Source organism: Tiliqua scincoides, chromosome 5 (genome assembly GCF_035046505.1).
Source record: "Tiliqua scincoides isolate rTilSci1 chromosome 5, rTilSci1.hap2, whole genome shotgun sequence".
Classification (NCBI taxonomy): domain Eukaryota; kingdom Metazoa; phylum Chordata; class Lepidosauria; order Squamata; family Scincidae; genus Tiliqua; species Tiliqua scincoides.
This window is the reverse complement of record NC_089825.1, coordinates 26,981,006-27,001,935: the sequence shown is the minus strand read 5'-3', so window position 1 is coordinate 27,001,935 and position 20,930 is coordinate 26,981,006. Positions and strand designations below refer to the sequence as shown.

General features: G+C 46.2%; 1 protein-coding gene across 1 annotated transcript in view; it reads left to right on the top strand.

Moving 5' to 3' along the window:
- Positions 1–2,815: 2,815 nt before the first annotated feature.
- The window catches only part of CALCR (calcitonin receptor), a 192,722-nt gene continuing 174,607 nt past the window's right edge, over positions 2,816–20,930 (top strand). The window contains exon 1 of the mRNA XM_066628742.1: positions 2,816–2,849. The gene's annotated coding sequence lies outside the window, so the exon portion shown is untranslated. The remainder of the gene's footprint in view (positions 2,850–20,930) is intronic.

Below are 20,930 nucleotides of genomic sequence, written 5' to 3'. Positions count from 1 at the left end.
CTGTGGCCTCATGGAGGGGCCGGCCCTGCAAATATCCCAGCTAAGGAGGAAGGATTGCAAGGGCACGCAATGTTGATCTTAACAGACCATCACCCCCCACCTCAACCCACAAAGGCAACAGCAAACTTTTGGTTCTCCCCAATGTTGCTTCTTGCCAATGGGTTTCTCTTTCTCTGACCAGATTAAAATGGCAAAACTCTTTCTTTAAACTCTTCATTTTGCACAATAGAAAAAAAACCCCTACAATATTTGGAATAAATACGGACAATTCATACAGAATACTTTTTCTGAAAGTGTCATTTTCTCATAATTTGTGTAGTAGGCCTGCAAGTCTCCATCTTTTCCTATTCTTAAAAGGTATCTTGCATGCTGGAGGTAACCACATATGAATGCACAGCACACTGTGCTGTTTCTCCTGCATTTAGCCTCTCTCTGTGCTTTCTACTGCTTCTATTCTTTTTTTTTTTTAGCATTTATACTCATAGGTACTCTTTTCTGTATGATAAGCAAAGAATTTGTGCTAGAGTGTGGTACAAAAATATTTCACTCCCAGCTACCAGCTGCTTATTTCAGGTGGCTATTATCTGCAAATTTTCACATGCAGATTACCTGGGAGATACATTTCCTATGCTCAGATGCAGCAGTTATGACTCACTAAAGTCAATGGGACTACTCAGAAGTAAATAGGATAACAGCTGCTGATTGTAAGAGACCACCACATTTGAGATACTCAGAATATGTTTTCAAAGAAAGAGTCTTTGTCAGAGAAGACTCTCAGCAAGTGTGATTCCATCATTGTTATTATCATGGCATCACATATCATGTGATACTGTGAACATCTCCTTCAAATATAGCACACTGAGGGCCCAATCCTATCCAATTTTCAAGCTCCGGGGTAGCCACAATGCAGCCTCATGGTAAGGGAACACATATTCCCATACATTGAGAAGGTCCCAGTGACTGCCCCACCACCACAGGATGCAATGCACACCCCACTGGCACAACTGCACCAGCATTGGAAAATTGGATAGGATTGGGCCATGAGCCTTTTGGCCATCTGAGCCTCAAAGACCTGGGAAGAATACAAGAGGTTATTCTTTCAGACTGGTTCTGTTCACGTGGAGATCTACAGTGGAAGTGTAAACAAATAAAAACCAAATATAGAAATTCTTCTTGATTTGTAAATGGGTCAATCAGGGCTGGCCCAAGACCTCCTGATGCCTGAGGCAGCCCCCCCCCCCATTACTCCCTTGATTCAAAAAGGAAGAGGGAAGAAGCAGAGAAGAACACAAGCTGTAATCTCAAATGCCTGTTGTTCTGAACATGGATATGAGTAAGAAGACTAAACACTTGTGTGTGTGTTCAACACACATAACAGAAAGACTGCTGATTCCTGCTCAGTTTCTCTTAGTCCTAAAACAAATTTATTTAAAATTCTGTATAAGATTCACATTTCTGTGCAGAAAGAAGACTCCAGTTTTCCTGTCCCTGGGGAAGAGGGAACACCCAGGTGATGGAAAGTGAGTCTCTTGTTAAGAATGCCTCCCAGTCCAATCCTATCCATGTCTACTCAAAAGTCAGTACCATTAGAGTCAATGGGGCTTACTCCCAGGAAAGTGTGGCTAGGTTGTCCATTAACTAGAATGGGGAGCTTGAGGGCCCAACCCTATCCAATTTTCAGCACCAATGCAGGTGCAATGCAGCTGGGATGTAACAGAACAAACACTCCCTCACTTTGAGGAGGCCTCCATGGCTGCCCCCCCTGCACTGCAGGATGCAGTGCATGTCCCATTAGCACGGCTGCACTAGGGCTGGAAAATTGGATCGGATTGGGCCCTTAGGCTGCAATGCTATACACAGTTTCTTGGGGGAGTAACCCCATTGAACACAGTGTGACTTACTTCTTAGTAGTGCATAGGACTGTGCTGTTAACTCCTAACCCCACAGCTCTGGAGACTTGGGCTGTCCATCAACTAGAATGGGAAGCTTTAGCCTGCCATCTTCTGCACAATTTCCTGGGGGCGGAAGCCCCATTGAACACAGTGTGACTTACTTCTCTGAATGCACCGGACTGTGTGCTGTTAACTCCTAACCCCACAGCTCTGGAGACTGACTTGTGACGTGGGGAGGGATGCTGCACTCTGCTCACGCCCAGAGGCGCTACCTTTGGTTGATCCTGACTTCTCAAGGGCCACAATCCCATCCACACTTGCCTGGGAGTCAGCCCCATGGACTGAGGCATGCCCAGCGTGGAGCTCCTGGAGGAAATCAGCCTAGCCCAAGCTGGGCGTGGTGGACTCCTGGCTTTCAGCGCCTGCCCACCGAGGGTCCCTCTCCTTGCTGGGAGCGCCCGCCCCTCTTCTCCCGTGACGGCCGCTCCTCCAGCTCTGGGGCCAGTCAGCGGCGCTTCCCTGCAGCCGAGCGTGCAGCTCCTTCAAAGCTCAGGCAGTCCTCCCCTCTGGGGTTCCAGAGCTTGGGCTGCTCCTCGTTGCGCGCTGGTCCTTCTCCGCTGCCTTCTGCTCGCGTTGGGCGACCTTAGAGACGGGGGCAGCTCGGTCCAGCCTGGAGGGGGGCTGTGGGTCCAGCATCATCATCACCATCTTCAAAAGCACCCTGCGCCTGGGCTTGATCTCTGCCTCCGGTGGGTCTTTGGAGCTGGTGGCACCGGAGCAGGACGGGGGCAAGCAACAGCTGCTGGTCGCCAGCCCTCTCCTCGCGCCTTCTCTTGGGGATTTAAGGGCTCCAGCCTTCCCGGGCTGCCTAGGAGTTTGGGGCTTGATCCACTGCTGCGGGGATCGGAGAGGACCCCCCCACCCCGCACCTCCAAGTGCTCCCAGTCAATGAGAGCTGTAAGTCCTGGCAACTTTTGTTTAGGTGGGGAAGAGAGCGGGGTGGGTAGAGCGCACTGGAACTTGGACTGTGCTGGCCTCAGTTTACCTGACTGTAAAATGGCTTTTTGTACGGGGAAGCAAGGGAGTGGAGGTGTCCCTGGCTGACCGCTTCTAAAGCCAGTCCTGATACACAGAGGTAGCTCTAGGTCAGCTGGAAACTTCTGTCTTGGTGCGCCTTTGGCTTTGGTGCCTCTCTCTAGAGTCTAGTCTTGCTGCCCCTTGGCCTTTGGTACCTCTCTCTGGAATCTAACTTGGGTGATTTTTTTCTGGAGGAAAAATCCATTACAGGTTACAAGCCATGATGTGTATGTGCAACCTCCTGATTTTAGAAATGGGCTATGTCAGAATGCCAGGTGCAAGGGAGGGCACCAGAAAGAGGTCTCTTGTTATCTGGTGTGCTCCCTGGGGCATTTGGTGGGCCGCTGTGAGATACAGGAAGCTGGACTAGATGGGCTTATGGCCTGATCCAGTGGGGCTGTTCTTATGTTCTTATGATGATTTTCCAGGGTCTGTGTGACTTGAATTCATTCCCGGAGAGTCTCTGTGGGCACATGTGTCAATCACGCTGGGGGGAAAAAAAACACCTTGATTTCTCTGCAGTGCTTAATTGGGCAGGGAGAAAAACCACCACAGTCCCAGAAGGCAGCCACCACAGTGTCACTCTGCTGTAGAGTGTGGCTTGGAAATATGAATCGGCCAATGCTGTGTTGGTGTGCCCATAAATGGTGCACACGAGAAGGAGTTAAAAGTGCTCCATTAAGAGGGCTTTAGAGATATCAATGAAAAGCAATGGCTCTGTTGGCAGGCTGCAGAGGACTTAGTAACTCGTGTGATGATGGGAAGGCACGGTGTGTGCCCTGCACTTTTAATGTAGCTTTTTTTTTTTTTTACTTGGCCAGGAGTGCAGAGTGAATGGCAGAAGCTAGCAATGTCCTGGGCAGTTAACTGGCATCCAAGTTTGGACTCAATGGCTTATAATTTCATTAGCTGAGATGATTTTTTTTTGTATTCTCTTACAAAGCACCAGCCACTTAACAAGCACCAGTGTGTTGTCTACTGCTTGCAAATGGAACACCAGCGTTCAAAAACAGCATATCCTTGCAGGGGTCTGGCTATTTCTCCGTTTGGCATATTAAATCTTGCAATTTGGGGCTGTGTGTTGAAATACAAGGAAAACACCGCTTGTGATGTGGCTGTCGGTTCTCATGCACCTCCCCTCTCCTTTTATGTGTTATAGTAGATTTCTTGGGAAATATGTGTATGATGCGTTGCTTTGGAAGGGGCGAGAACTGGATGGATGGTTGTGTTGGACTCTTACATCAGACACATGGGATGGCTTATGAAGTCCTTTTGCAACAATGAATGGCTAAAAATGTGTTTTGTTTACTCTGTTTGTACCTTGCCTAGATCCACAAAGTGGTTTACTGGGAAAGCAATGTACAAAAGAGTTGCTCTGGTTAGCATAGGGCTTGATAGACACAGCTTTCAGCATGTCACTTTCTTTTCTCCTTATGGCTGCTGCTCCTTGAGTGTGTGTGTGTTTATATGCTGGCTGTCGCGCAAATCAATTAACAGTCGCAGAATCTCTACAACTCTTACCAGAAATATTGCTTCTCTGTGATTATTGGAAAGATGAACAGAGTGAAATGAGGTCAGAGTGGATTTAACAATTGAATCTGCCCAGATGTATTCCCTTCCCATTCTGAAGTGGAACGGAATCAACTGTCTTGCTTTCATGTACATCACATCTAGGCAACATGCTTGTGTACTAGCGACTGGAATGACTGTGCTAATCTGCTCGACACTGATAGACTTGCAGAAATGCATTCCTCCAACAGTGTTCATGACAGATAAATAGATGGATTTAATTTACCACCCAGACTATTTAATATGCTGGGTCAGAACTGAAATGTACAAGAGCTTTATTTAGTTATTTTTTTACATTCTTGGGTTTTTTTTTCTCCCAGGCATCTGATAACTTTGGCATTGCTGATCTCTGTGACATTGTCTTCGTTCTTCCACTTACTGAAAAATTAGTTTTACAGCTGTTAATGATAAATGAATCCAAAACTGGTATTTCATGGCCCAGAACGGAATGCATAGCTATTTTAGAAAAATGCTTTTGCTCTATAAAATTTTACTGAACTTCTATTGCTATTCTTACACTAGGGTTTAGGCCAAATTAGCAAGGTCTAACACCATCTGTTCTCAAATCTACAGTACAACTTCTTTAGCTTCTTCCTCTAAGAAATTTAGTTGCAAGTACAGCTAGATAATGAGCAAAAAAAGCCACTGCCAACAATTTGTTTAGATGGTACTGAGCTAAATAGTCAACTGGTTTACCCTAAGCTAGTGTTTCTCAAACTGTGGGCTGGGACCCACTAGGTGGGTCATGAGTCAATTTCAGGTGGGTCCATTCGTTTCAACATTTTATTTTTAATATATTAGTCTTGATGCTACCGTGGTATGTGACTGCATTTGGGGAAGTGTGACAGATCTGCAGTTTTAATAGGCTACTATGTATATGCTTTTAACAATGATAGTAAATGGGACTTACAAGATATCTAGAAAAGAAATTTATTTCCACCTGAAGTAATTTACTTGCATGGGAAGGATAAAGTGGATAGAGAGATGCTCTTTACACTCTCACATAACACCAGAACCAGACGACATCCACTAAAATTGAGTGTTGGGAGGGTTAGGACAGACAAAAGAAAATATTTCTTAACTCGGCGTGTGGTCGGTCTGTGGAACTCCTTGTCACAGGATGTGGTGACAGCATCTGGCCTGGATGGCATTTAAAGGGGATTGGACAAGTTTCTGGAGGAAAAATCCATTACGGGTTACAGGCCATGATGTGTATGCGCAACCTCCTGATTTTAGAAATGGGCTATGTCAGAATGCCAATGCAAGGGAGGGCACCAGGATGCAGGTCTCTTGTTATCTGGGGCCCTCCCTGGGGCATTTGGTGGGCCACTGTGAGATACAGGAAGCTGGACTAAATGGGCCTATGGCCTGATCCAGTGGGGCTGTTCTTATGTTCTTATGAAGCAGATGAGGCAGACGGGAAGAAGTGAAATATTTATAGTTGGAAACCTCTTCTCCTTATTCCTTGTAAAGTACACTAATATCTCTTGAGCTGCAATCTTGCACACACTTTCCTGGGAATAAGCCCCCAGACACAGTCAGACTTACTGTACTTCTGAGTAATCATTATAGGTTTTTACTTGTATAGTTCTGACACACACTTTTGTGAAACTTGTCACCTGCTCTTACATGGGTCTGGCAGTGCAGTCCCATCCAGGGAACTGAGCAGCTCAGCAGTGCTGCAGTCTCAAATGCTCCTAGCTCACAGAACTACCCATGCACTGCTAATGCAAGCATGTTTACTCAGAAGTAACAGCCCAATCCTATCCACATTTTCCCAGGAGTAAGCCTCATTTACAATAATGGGACTTACTTCTGAGTAGACATGCATCAGCTTGGGCTGTAAGTTTCCCCGAGTTAATTGGGATTTATTGTTTAGTAAGTATACATAGCATTGCAGCTTTAAAACACTAAAGCTGCAGTCGTAGCCACACTTACCTGGGAGTAAGCCCCATTGACTATAATGGGACTTACTTCTGAATAGACATGCCTAGGCTTGGGCTCTCAGGCTGTAGTTCTGTAGACATGTACAGTACTTGAGAGTGAGCCCCACTGAATTCAATAGAACTTGTGTCTGAAGATCACACGTACAGTACAGGATTGTGCTGTAAATCTTGTAAGTTTTTCTCACTTGAATCTTAAATAATCTGGATAAAGGAATTTGTGTGGTGGAGAAAGTGAATGAGAACAATATGTCCAGAGTATACACATGTAAGTCAATATGGATCTCGGTTTGTATAGAATTGTTTTCATTACTTTTAAAATGTAATTGTCTTTCTATGAAGAAAGCACAATAAAGTACAAAGATGTATGGCTGATTTTAACCCATTTCTGTCTGGCCCAATTTTATCCCTATATTTTATACATATTTTATCCCTATTGAGTACATATTTTACATATTTTATCCCTATTGAGTATATGAAATGCTGGGCAGAAATGGCTTTAAAAAGACAAGTTGGTGTACAGGGGTGTTAACAATGAAAACAGAAGGTAAAGGCACAATTAAAAATAATTTTTAAAGCAAAGGGATTTTTTAATGACTTCATGCTTAAATATGAAAAATGAGTTGGCTTGGCAGGTCTCCCTGGGAGAGTTTTAAAGTAAAATTCCTAGACTTAAATGCAAGAATACCAGCATTCATCAGTTGGATCAATTTTGTACTGAATATCAGTATTGACATTTTCAGACTTGTGTATTTGGTGGTATTTTTTATTTCTTTGAAGGGTGGGGCATCAAATTCTAGGAAGAAGATTTTGTGAATGGCAAGGTGTCACATGCTGAGATATCACATGGTTAGTCTCATAGGAATGGAAGATCCCCCAGGAATGGGGAGGATATGCACCACCTGACTATAGAGCTTCGCCTTCCCCTCTGATTTCTACCTACATGCTTCAGAATTTTTCTTGCGATCATGAGATTGAGATGTCTGTTTTTCTCCATGAAAGCCCAGATTATATGGCTTCTATAGAAGTGTCTTGATTTGAGAGCATGATCTGTTTTATGGTGTGATTGTGGCCATGTGGCTTCCTAAGGGATATTTATTGAGATTACACTAGGAGGTACGTTCCATATTTACTTATCAAGGGGGGGAAATGATTAAGGTGGCAATCCTGCACACACTTACAAGAGAGTAATTGCTGTTGAAATTGGTTGGACAGAGTATATATAGTATACATAGTTTTTCGTTCCCCTGGGGGCTGGGATAAGAATAGGCCCTCAGTTTGACTGTACTTGTCATAAGAGGCGACTAAACAGCCACTGGGTAGATGGGACTCATCAGCCTGGGAAGGTAGCTCATCTGAGAGAAAGAAAACTCTGATCCCAAACCTCCACTGCCTTGTGGCTACATCCAGTTATGGAAAAGGCTTCAGGAGTCAACCTCGAGGCAAAATCCGGAGCCGGAGTCCCTGAGGCAGTTCATGGCTGAACACAGTCACGTTCTGGCAACTTCTGCGACGCCGCTGGAACCAACTGTATTGGCCTCTGCCTTTCCATTGGACCATTTCAGAAACGTGGAGAGGGGGGATTTGCTGCATGGGTAACAGCCTATCCTCCATACCTACTTTACCCAGGCTTTGCGCACTGGAGAGGACACTCTGTTCCAGAACCACCATTCAGAGCGTGACACCATAGTCTTCCGAGACTGAAGGATGCCAACAATGAGTTTTTCGTGCTCTCTTCCTCTTGCTCTGTGTGTGTGTGTGTGTGTGTGTGTGTGTGTGTGTGTGTGTGTGTGTGTGTGTGTGTGTGTGTGTGGTCCTTTTAGGCTTGCATGTATTTACTTGTTCTTTAAGCGGTTTTGGAGCGTAGATAGAAAATCCACCTGGTGCCCCCTCCCTCTTGTTATGATGTGCAACCAACCAAATGGTTTTCTGCACCAGTTCCATTGAAATTAATGGTAGTAGTTCTAGCACACAGTGGAATGTTTGCACAGCTCCTGTTTACCTCAGTGGAGCTTGTGTCACTCATCAATCCAAACAATTGTTTGATAGCATCTATGGCAAGAACACTTTTCACTCTTAGCTTGTTCAATGAAATCGAGGGCTGGCAGCAAGCTACATGCAGAGCTTGTTAGGAGGAGGAGGAGGCTGGTTAGAAGGAGGTTGAAAGGGAAGGTAAAAAGAGTCCAGTCTCTACAAAGAGCATGGAGGTTGCTCAAATCAACAGTAATAGAGGTCCAGCAGAAGTGTATACTACAAAGGAAGAAGGGCTCCATTAAGTCCAGGAGGGTGCCCGCATGACTAGCCAGCCAAGTTAGAGAGGCTGTAAAGGCCAAGGAAGCTTCCTTCCCCTTGCCCCTTGGAAGTCCTGCCCTAATGAGGAGAATAAAAAAGAACATAAACTGTGGCAAAAGAAATGTAAGAAGGTGATACAGGAGGCCAAGCGAGACTATGAGGAACACATGGCCAGCAGTATTCAGGGGAATAATAAAAGCTTCTTCAAATATGTTAGAAGCAGGAAACCCGCCAGAGAAGCGATTGGCCCTCTGGATGGTGAGGGAGGGAAACGGGAAATAAAAGGAGACTTAGAGATGGCAGAGAAATTGAATGAGTTCTTTGCATCTGTCTTCACGGCAGAAGACCTCGGGCAGATACCGCTGCCCAAACGGCCCCTCCTGACCGAGGAATTAAGTCAGATAGAGGTTAAAAGAGAAGATGTTTCAGACCTCATTGATAAATTAAAGATCAATAAGTCACCGGGCCCTGATGGCATCCACCCAAGAGTTATTAAGGAATTGAAGAATGAAGTTGCAGATCTCTTAACTAAGGTATGCAACTTGTCCCTCAAAATGGCCATGGTGCCAGAAGGTTTAAAAATGTCACACCTATTTTTAAAAAGGGAAAGAGGGGGGACCCGGGAAACTATAGGCCGGTCAGCCTAACATCAATACCGGGTAAGATGGTGGAATGCCTCATCAAAGATAGAGTCTCAAAACATAGACGAACAGGCCTTGCTGAGGGAGAATCAGCATGGCTTCTGTAAGGGTAAGTTGCCTCACAAACCTTTTAGAATTCTTTGAAAAGGTCAACAGGCATGTAGATGCTGGATAACCCGTGGACATGATATATCTGGACTTTCAGAAGGCGTTTGACACGGTCCCTCACCAAAGGCTACTGAAAAAACTCCACAGTCAGGGAATTAGAGGACAGGTTCTCTCCTGGATTGAGACCTGGTTGAAGACCAGGAAACAGAGAGTGGGTGTCAGTGGGCAATTTTCACAATGGAGAGAGGTGAAAAGCGGTGTGCCCCAAGGATCTGTCCTGGGACCGGTGCTCTTCAGTCTCTTCATAAATGACCTGGAGACAGGGTTGAGCAGTGAGGAGGCTAAGTTTGCAGACGACACCAAACTTTTCCAAGTGGTTAAGACCAGAAGTGATTGTGAGTAGCTCCAGAAGGAGCTCTCCAAACTGGCAGAATGGGCAGCAAAATGGCAGATGTGTTTCAATGTCAGTAAGTGTAAAGTCATGCACATTGGGGCAAAAGATCAAAACTTTAGATATAGGCTGATGGGTTCTGAGCTGTCTGTGACAGATCAGGAGAGAGATCTTGGGGTGGTGGTGGACAGGTTGATGAAAGTGTCGACCCAATGTGCGGCGGCAGTAAAGAAGGCCAATTCTATGCTTGGGATCATTAGAAAATGTATTGAGAACAAAATATTATAATGCCGTTGTACAAATCTATGGTAAGGCCACACCTGGAGTATTGTGTCCAGTTCTGGTCGCCGCATCTCAGACAGGATATAGTGGAAATGGAAAAGGTGCAAAAGAGGGCAACTAAGATGATTGCTGGGCTGGGGCACCTTCCTTATGAGGAAAGGCTACAGCGTTTGGGCCTCTTCAGCCTAGAAAAGAAACGCCTGAGGGGGGACATGATTGAGACATACAAAATTATGCATGGAAAGGATAAAGTGGATAGAGAGATGCTCTTTACACCCTCACATAACACCAGAACCAGGGGGACATCCACTAAAATTGAGTGTTGGGAGAGTTAGGACAGACAAAAGAAAATATTTCTTAACTCGGCGTGTGGTCGGTCTGTGGAACTCCTTGTCATAGGATGTGGTGACAGCATCTGGCCTGGATGGCATTTAAAGGGGATTGGACAAGTTTCTGGAGGAAAAATCCATTACGGGTTACAAGCCATGATGTGTATGTGCAACCTCCTGATTTTAGAAATGGGCTATGTCAGAATGCCAATGCAAGGGAGGGCACCAGGATGCAGGTCTCTTGTTATCTGGTGTGCTCCCTGGGGCATTTGGTGGGCCGCTGTGAGATACAGGAAGCTGGACTAGATGGGCCTATGGCCTGATCCAGTGGGGCTGTTCTTATGTTCTTATGCATTCATTTGATCACTGAATGGAGTTCCCACATATACAACTTTAAGAACCATATGATTAAGAACTTTCATTTTATAGGGTCTCTGAGGACGCGAACCAAGCCTTACATCCAGCTGTTCAGGGACTCTGTTCAGGTGTTTAATGACCTTGTAAATGGGAGCCTGTCCACATCATCCCATGTTCCTCGAACCTGTGAACTTATAAGATGAAAAGGACTAAGAAAGATTCTAGGATGAAACAGCTTTCAAAGAACAGAGGGTGTCTTTTGCTTTAAGTATACACATTAACCATGTTTGGTGGAATAATTTTAAGTTGAGTTTTTAAATGGGAAAAAAGAATACCTCACAGCCTCTACAGAGAATCTTCCCACCAAGCCCCAGGACAGGGGAAGCACCATTAACTGGCAAAGTCATCTGTTTAAAACCTGTAGTCTCTGTGGAGTTATCCCTGCTGTATCTCAGCTGCGTTTTTAATAATCGTTTCCTGGTAGGACTCTGACAGACAGAAATGTAACACTGCAGCTTTTCTAAGTACAGAAAAGCTATGGATTCAGTGGTAGGAAAGGGTGACCTGTTACATTTATATCAATTATGGGTCATTTGAAGGCCAGAAAAACCCCTAACCCTATTCTTCTGCAAACCCAAAGGAGGAACATGAATACGCTAGAGGGTTTGGTTTTCTTGATATGACCTGGGGCCTTCTCTGTACCTATGGTCTGCACAAAGAACAAGCGCTAAGGAGAATGTTGGTGTTCACAGCTCTGCCTAAAGTATGTGGAATGTAGGCTTTGTGGCATGGGATCTGCCCCTTCCTTCTCACTACTCCAATGTCTCACTTCATAAAAGAGAGAATTAAGAGGGATAGGGTGATGTGGGAACCACCAATGACCATAGGCCTGAGCCACAGTAAAGGCCACCTCGGTGATGAACAGCAGGAAGCTAATAATGTGTCAGATGCATGTGTTGTATTTATTACAATTGTACTTTGATTGTAAGGGCCTTTCTAAATGATTGAGATCTGTAGGAATTTAAGTGCAATTACATGTGAGGCACTCTCCTGAGATGTGCTGAGACTGACCGCGTTCACCTCCATTAATCGGTGCTTCTTCCCACCCTTGGATTATGTCAGCCCATGTACAAAACACTCTGTCATACAGCATGCAAGTGTTATACATGGATCCAGTACTCTTTTTCACTACTATTACCACAAGATGAGGCCATGAGGCTAGCTTTCTACCTCGCTGTGGGTTGGTCTATCCACCAACAGTCCCTCATGTTGATTCCCTGAGAAAAAGGGGGGAAGCATCTCAAAGGAATCCTTTCCCTCTCTCACCTACACATTTCCATACCATCACACCACACACCCAGCCCTTCTCTGGATAGCGCTGCCTCACAGAGACAAGAGGTGCTCTTCAGGTTAAAGACTAAGCAGGTGTGTTTTAATTCAAACACAGGAAAAGGTTCATTGTGAGTAAATCGGATAAGGAATAAATGGACCGTAAAATTTTATACTGTAGGTAAAGTTCATAGTTGGCAACCTTCAGTCTCGAAAGACTATGGTATCGCGCTCTGAAAGGTGGTTCTGGAACAGCATCTAGTGTGGCTGAAAAGGCCGATTCGGAAGTGACAATCCCTTCCACACTGGGAGCAAGTGCAGTCTGTCCCTGGTCTGTCTCCCTGGCTATGGGCCTTCCTTCTTTGCCTCTTAGCCTCAGACTGTTGGCCAAGTGTCTCTTCAAACTGGGAAAGGCCATGTTGCACAGCCTGCCTCCAAGCGGGCCGCTCAGAGGCCAGGCTTTCCCACTTGTTGAGGTCCATTCCTAAGACCTTCAGATCCCTCTTGCAGATGTCCTTGTATCGCAGCTGTGGTCTACCTGTAGGGCGCTTTCCTTGCACGAGTTCTCCATAGAGGAGATCCTTTGGGATCCGGCCATCATCCATTCTCACGACATGACCGAGCCAACGCAGGCGTCTCTGCTTCAGTAGTGCATACATGCTAGGGATTCCAGCACATTCCAGGACTGTGTTGTTTGGAACTTTGTCCTGCCAGGTGATGCCGAGAATACGTTGGAGGCAGCGCATATGGAAAGCATTCAGTTTCCTCTCCTGTTGTGAGTGAAGAGTCCATGACTCGCTGCAGTACAGAAGTGTACTCAGGACGCAAGCTCTGTAGACCTGGATCTTGGTATGTTCCGTCAGCTTCTTGTTGGACCAGACTCTCTTTGTGAGTCTGGAAAACGTGGTAGCTGCTTTACCGATGCGTTTGTTTAGCTAGGTATCGAGAGAAAGAGTGTCGGAGATCGTTGAGCCAAGGTACACAAAGTCATGGACAACCTCCAGTTCATGTGCAGAGATTGTAATGCAGGGAGGTGAGTCCACATCCTGAACCATGACCTGTGTTTTCTTCAGGCTGATTGTCAGTCCAAAATCTTGGCAGGCCTTGCTAAAACGATCCATGAGCTGCTGGAGATCTTTGGCAGAGTGGGTAGTGATAGCTGCATCGTCGGCAAAGAGGAAGTCACGCAGACATTTCAGCTGGACTTTGGACTTTGCTCTCAGTCTGGAGAGGTTGAAGAGCTTTCCATCTGATCTGGTCCGGAGATAGATGCCTTCTGTTGTAGTTCCAAAGGCCTGCTTCAGCAGGACAGCGAAGAAGATCCCAAACAAGGTTGGTGCAAGAACACAGCCCTGCTTCACGGCGCTTCGGATGTCAAAGGGGTCTGATGTGGAGCCATCAAAGACAACAGTGCCCTTCATGTCCTTGTGGAAGGATCTGATGATGCTGAGGAGCCTGGGTGGACATCCGATCTTGGGGAGAATCTTGAAGAGGCCATCCCTGCTGACCAGGTCGAAAGCCTTCGTGAGATCTATGAAGGCTATAAAGAGTGGCTGTCGTTGTTCCCTGCATTTCTCCTGCAGTTGTCTAAGGGAGAATACCATATCAGTGGTGGACCTGTTGGCTCGGAATCCACACTGTGATTCTGGATAAACGCTCTCTGCAAGTACCTGGAGCCTCTTTAGTGCAACTCGGGCAAACAACTTTCCTACAACGCTAAGGAGAGAGATGCCACAGTAGTTGTTGCAGTCACCCCTGTCGCCTTTGTTCTTGTACAGCGTGATGATGTTTGCATCCCTCATGTCTTGAGGTACTCCACCTTCTATCCAGCAGAGACAAAGGATTTCATGCAGCTCAGTGATGATGATCTCTTTGCAGCACTTTAGGACTTCAGCAGGGAGGCTGTCTTTTCCAGGTGCCTTGCCAAAGGCAAGGGAGTCCAGGGCCACGTGAAGTTCTTCTAGGGTTGGTTCACTGTCAAGCTCCTCCAGCACAGGCAGGCACTCAATGTTGTTCAGCGCTTCTTCGGTGACTACATTTTCTCTGGAATATAGCTCAGAGTAGTGCTGCACCCAGCGTTCCATCTGCTGCGCCCAATCCTGGATGACCTCGCCTGTGGCAGACTTCAGAGGGGCAATTTTCTTCTGTGTTGGACCTAGGGCCTGCTTGATACCATCATACATCCCCTTGATGTTGCCCGTGTCAGCTGCTATCTGTATCTCGGAACAGAGCTGGAGCCAGTAGTCGTTAGCACATCTCCTGGCAGTCTGCTGGACTTTGCTGCGAGCACAGTGAGGTTGCGCTCACTGGGACAGGCCTTGTATGCTGCTTGAGCTCTCCTCTTTTCCTCAATGACTGGTGTCAACTCCTCAGAGTGGGCTTCAAACCAGTCTGCTGTCTTGTTGGTCTTCTTGCCAAATATGGACAAGGCGTTGTTGTAAACGGCATTCTTGAAATGTTCCCATCTGTTGGATGCGTTTGCATCGACCGGGCCTGGAAGAGATTCCTCAAGCGCTCGTGCAAACTCCTCCACTTTTCTCTGATCCCGGGTCTTGCTCGTATCAATGCGAGGTCTTCCTTCCTTTTCTTGTGTGGTACAGTCGCTTTGTTTGCAGTTTCACTCTGCTGCACACCAGCGAGTGGTCGGTGTCACAGGCAGCACCCTGATAGCTGCGTGTGATCTTGATGCTGGGAAGGCTGGAGCGTCTGGTGAGAATCAGGTCGAGCTGGTGCCAGTGCTTTGATCTTGGGTGTCTCCAAGAGACTCTATGTTGGGGCTTCGTGTTGAAGAACGTGTTGCTGACACAGAGACCGTGATGACAGCAAAACTCTAGCAGGCGTTGGCCATTTTCGTTCATCTTCCCAGTGCCGAACTGACCTAAGCAAGTGGGCCACGAACTGTTATCAGCACCAACTCTAGCATTGAAGTCGCCGAGGATGAACAATGGCTCTTTTACGGGGATCTTCTTGATAGTGGTGGCCAGGTCATCATAAAATTTGTCTTTGGCTTCTGCTGGAGACGACAGAGTCGGTGCATAAGCACTGATGAGAGTGACAGGTCCTGCTGATGACTGGAGCTGCAGGGACAAAATTCTTTCACTTCCCACAGTAGGTGGGATGATGGATTTCAGCAGGGTATTTCTGACCACGAAGCCAACACCATGTTCCCTGGTTTCGTTTGGTGGTTTTCCCTGCCAGAAAAATGAGAAATTTCTCTCCTTGACAGATCTGGAATCTGGCAGCCTAGTCTCTTGAAGGGCGACGATGTCCATCTGCAGTCTGCTCAGCTCCATGTCGATGACAGCTGTTTTGCGTGCATCGTCTATTGCTTGTAGGTCATCAGAGAAGCCAGGTGTCATTGTCCTTACGTTCCAGGTGCCCAGCTTTAGGGCAGGAGTTTTCTGTTTTCTATTGCATGGTGCAGAGTTGTCGATCCGCTTGTCGGTTTTCACCCTAAACCCCACGCACCCCGTGAGGTTAACGGACCGTGGCGAGGCAACACCTTACTGGCTGGGGACTGCCCAGCTTAAGGCGGGCGGTAGCTGCCCAATGAGATGCAATGATCTCTCCCACCGTCGGAAGCAGCCCCTGGCGTCATGCCCTACGCCAATTGAGCAAAGACTTATAACCGGTAACTGCTGCTTCCCGTGTTGTGCCGACGCCGTATGGCAAAGTTGGAGTGTCCTCTCCAGTGCGCGAAGCCTGGGTAAAGAAGGTATGGAGGATAGGCTGTTACCCATGCAGCAAATCCCCCCCCCTCCACGTCGCTGGAATGATCCAATGGAAAGGCAGAAACCAATACGGTTGGTTCCAGGGGCGTCGCAGGAGTTGCCAGAACGTGACTGTGTGCAGCCACAAACTGCCTGAGGGACTCCGGCTCCTGATTTTGCCTCGAGGTTGACTCCTGAAGCCTTTTCCACAACTGGATGTAGCCACAAGGCAGTGGAGGTTTGGAATCAGAGTTTTCCTTCTCTTAGATGTCTCCCTATTCAACTTCCTGATAGCCACAAACCCCTCTCGTGCCCCTCCCCCTGCATCCTGTCTGCCTCACCACTGCTCCCTATTCAACTTCCTGATACACACAAAGTTCAAGATAACATAAGGTAAAGTTCAAGATAACATAAAAACAGATTCTAATTAAGACATGCCCTTATGGAAAGAAATGCACTTGCAATTGGCATCCTGGCCCTGGAGAGAGAGATATCCTCTTAAGAATTAACCCTCTCCTATCTGGGCAGCATCACAGTTTTCCTCATGGATTGGCTAGTCTTGCAGTACACATCATGTCCAACTAATGCAGCTGGTCAGCTCTCCTTTAGCTCAGTTTCTGGAGGCTAGCATCCCTTGCTCTGACAGGCTGGTTTGAAATTAATGGATGTTCAGATTTCCCACTCCCAAGTCAGGTGATTGGATTGGATCAAAAACTTTGGTGTGGTTAAATCCAGTGGGGATCCAGGACTGTTTCAGTCATGGCCATTATTCTCTGGGGAACCCAGAAAATCACAGGACTCCAATATATGTTTTGAGGGGAAAGGTTACGTGATCCAGAGGTCTGGAGAGAATGCAGAGTGTAATGGGCTGATTCCCAGGTCACCCTCAGTGTACCCAGAGAGTTGTTATTTAGGGAAAGGGGGCGCTCCGGAGAAGGGTACTTGTTCATGACAGTGTGCCCGAAACCACATGCTGAATTATGTGGTCAAACTAGGCATTAGGTGGGGATTCATGATAGGATCCTCTAAAGCAGGGGTGTCAAACATAAGGCCCACGGGCCAAATGTGGCCCCCAGAAGCAATTTATCTGCCCCCTATTATAAGTGGGTTCTCCCAGCATGATAATTGGGCTCTTGAGAATGTGAACAAGATTTGCACATTTTCTCTTCTGTCATTTGCAGCTAATGAGTTTGTGTGTGAGAATAAAGTTCTTATTTCTGGCCATCATCTGCTTAGTGATGTCACTTTCTGCTTAATGATCTCACTTCCAGTCCTCAGCAGGCACACTGTATAACTTTCCAACTGCACCAATTCCCCAACTGTAATATTTTCCTACAGTGGAAGAGCACTGGTACCCAGGGCCAGAAGAGTAAAGGTGAGGTCAGCTGTAATGGCCAGTGGTGTAGCTGGGGGGAGCAAGGGGCTACACTGCCCTGGATATCACATGTTGAGGGGCTATCTTAGAGACCTCCAAAAAGCACTTCTGGTTTTTGGTGAAAACAAGAAGCGCTTTTTGGAGGCCTCTAAAATACCCCCTCAAGATGTGGTGCCTGGGGAGCCCCTTGACCCTCTTGTCCCTAAGACCCCTGTTAGAGTCCCCAGAAGGCCTCTGTTCTGCCACAGCTTCTCCCCACTGGGCCTCGTGCCCGCTTAATGCTGATTAGTTTCCCTTGTGAAATTCACCAGTGCAGCAAGCAAAAGTCAGAGTCCAATTCCAGTCCACAGATTCCAAGTAAACCAGTCCAATCAATGAGAGTTGCCAAATCAGAGTCCAGAGCCAATAAGCCAAGTTACAGTCCAAGGTCAGGTTCCAGGTAAGTCAGTCAAATCAGTCAGGGTATCCAAGTCAAAGTCCAAAAGTCAATATGCCAAGTCCACGGTCAGATTCCAAAGTCCATAAGCCAAGTCAGTCTCCTCTCCAACCTACACTCCTCCTACAACCCACACCACTAGTTCCTCCAGGTACTGTTTATATGCTCCCAGGTTCACTTTAGCCTCTAGTGGTTGCAGCTATGCAGCACACCTCCAGCTACCACTTGGGCTTTAACCCTGCATTTACTTAGAGTAAGGGGCACTGTGGACACCACACCCTATCTCCTCGGTAATATCTCCCGAGATTCCAATACAGCCTCTTAGGCTATAGACCTATCCACACTTATCTGGGAGTAAGCCCCATTGACTAATGGAACTTACTTCTCAGTAGACTTGCATGGAGGCCTTCAAAAGGCACTCTTAGAGGCCTCCAAAAGGCACTTTGGATTTTGGTGAAAGCTGGAAGTGCCTTTCATAGGCTGCAAGGTCATATGGGGGGGTGCCCCATATGGGTGCCCCTGGGTACCAGATGCCTTAGCTACGCCACTGACAGTTGCCACTCTGTTCTTTGTGTACCCCTCTGAGTGAGCTAGTTGACTACAGGGTTGGGAAGGAGAATGAAATCTGTGGCAGCAGAGAAGGACTTAGAGGAAGAGCCACTTCAGCTGCTGAAGAGTTCAGCAGATCAGAACTGACAGTTGGGATGGGTGGGCAGAGCAGAAGCCCACCAGCATATCAGACAAGCAGCTGCCTGGAGATGGCTTTTAACATCAGATAAATGGGGGTGGCAGTGAATTCCTCTGCCTTGTGCTTCTGTGAACTAGGGCTCATTGGCAGGCTAGATCTGATCTTGCTCCTTCAGGCACTCACATTATCTCTCTTCCCCCCCCCCCTCTGTGGTTAGTAGGAACTTAGGAGTCAGTTTTAAGCTGGGGAAATGGCAAAGACAGACAGAGTTACCCCAAGCCCTATAGCAATAATCCAAATACCTTTCCCCCTGCCCTGCATCTGCTTTTAATGAAAGAAAATTGTTCAGGAGATTCAAAGTTCTACCATGTTACCTTACATCCTTAAAGATGTTGTAGCTTATATTTGTGGCATATGGATTGCTTACAGTTACAGCTGTAGTACAGTTAAGGTCTCCTTCATGGACACGGGGCACCCAGCACATACATTTGTGCCACTGGCATTCTAATACTAGGCACTACGATTCATTCAATTCATTCATTTTTGTTTCCAGGGTGGATGATCAGACACAGCGCACAGTATAAGGCTAAAGTTAATAGCTGACTGTACTGTTGTCTTCTACATTTCTATTATTTGGTGAGGAATGAAATGATAAGTAATGCAACATTAATTGAGCATGGAGTTGGCATTCCCAGCTAGTTCTAATTTGGATAATTGTCGCTCTGGAAACATAAATTTTGCTTCCCATCCAACATTTGTTTTCTAAGCATCCTTGCAGTAATGTTCAGTTAAACTCCCTTCCAAAATTTGGATGGGATAGTAATTAAATCCTATCTACTATGTCACACTTAATTTGAATTATTTTATGTCAGCTTAATGCTTCCTTGCCAGTTCTCCGTGATAACATACCATAGAGGTTGTGATGGCAGTTGCCTTTTATTTTAGCTTTTCTCCAGGTGGCATAAGCTTATACAGTAGAGTCATTCTCATTTAGCCTCATAACAACCCTGTGAGGTAGGTCAGGCTGAGAGATAGTGACTAACCCAATGGCAAGTCGCTCCTTTTCAGCCTCATCTTCCTGGCTTCAGTATTGGGATCACAACACTTGCTTATCTTACAGGGTTTCTGTAAGGGCAGCATCAAGATAATGCGCATAGCATGCTGTGAGCACTTGCAGAGCTTTGCACAAAAGTATTAAATAGTACTTTGCACAAAAGTATTAAATAGTACTCTGTATTAGAATTTGCTGTTGCTGCTATATATTTAGGCATTGTTTATGCAATTAGTTGTCCTGGAATAATTAGCTCGGAACTCAGTTTGCTTTTCACAACTACAAGGTACAAAGTGAGAGGCTGAAGTGAGTTAAGAGTTGGCTTATCCTAGAAAGGTCTCTTCCTTTGCCTTTCATTAATCCCGGGATAAGTGACCATGAAGATTATAGCAGAATGTGGATGAACCAACAATTTATTTTGAGGAGGCACCAGAGTGGGGGAGAGATGGGCCTTCCCTATAGGAAATATCCACCTATTTATGTTGACTTTTAAAAACAGTTTTGCGTGCCTCATCTTAAATACTGTTGCATTTAAGTTTTAGTGACACTTGGGGAACTTATTTCCAAGCAAGCAAGCTTAGGGGCACAGTTGTTAGCCTGTAGATGTCACTATGGACCCGAACAAAAGGCTAATGAACTTGTAGTGATAATCCTAGCAAGAGCATCTCCAGTAGCAATAATCTGTGTCCTCCTCGATTTCCTTGAGGGACATTTAAACTTCATTGGGTCTCTAAGCTCAGTAGTGAATGCAGGACTGCTGAATCTAGCTCTCCAGCTAGTAATCTAAAAGTAAAATCTGAATACTCATCAGACCTGATTTTTTACAGTTGAAGAAATGGAACAGAATACCCAAGTCATTCCCTGCAACACTTGGCTCGGTTTCTGAAGATGAATTTTGTTTATAATTTCAGCCAATTCATTAGAGGCCCTGGGGTATTTCATATGTTTGATAAAATAGATGTTAAAAGAGAAGGCTGAGATTTGGAGGTGACTAATTACAAATAGTTGAAAAGTGGTATATAAATTCTGTTAATAATTGCAAGAACATACATATAACTTACAACAGCATAATCCTAGCTATACTTACTCAGTAGTTTACTGAGTGTATAGAATTGCAATCTAAGAGTTTCTTTGTATCTAATGGCATTCTAGGTGCTGTAGAAAACACCTGAATGAAACTGATTACATTGAAAGTCAGGAAAGACTAAGGGCACAATTCTATCCTGCGTGGAATAGGCAAGCTGAGAGGCTTGTGCTGTATCCAGTGCAGGATAGGGGCCAGAACTGGCTCAGCCAGAGGCAAGGGGAAACTTTTCCCCTTACCCCTTGGTAAGGCGCCCTGGCCCCATGGGTCTCCTTGGGCTTGCACCACCTCCTGAGGTGGCACATGTCCAAGGAGAGCGGAGCGGCTTTAAGCTGCTCCGAACTCCCCAGGAACAGGGGTTGGGATCCAGCATAAC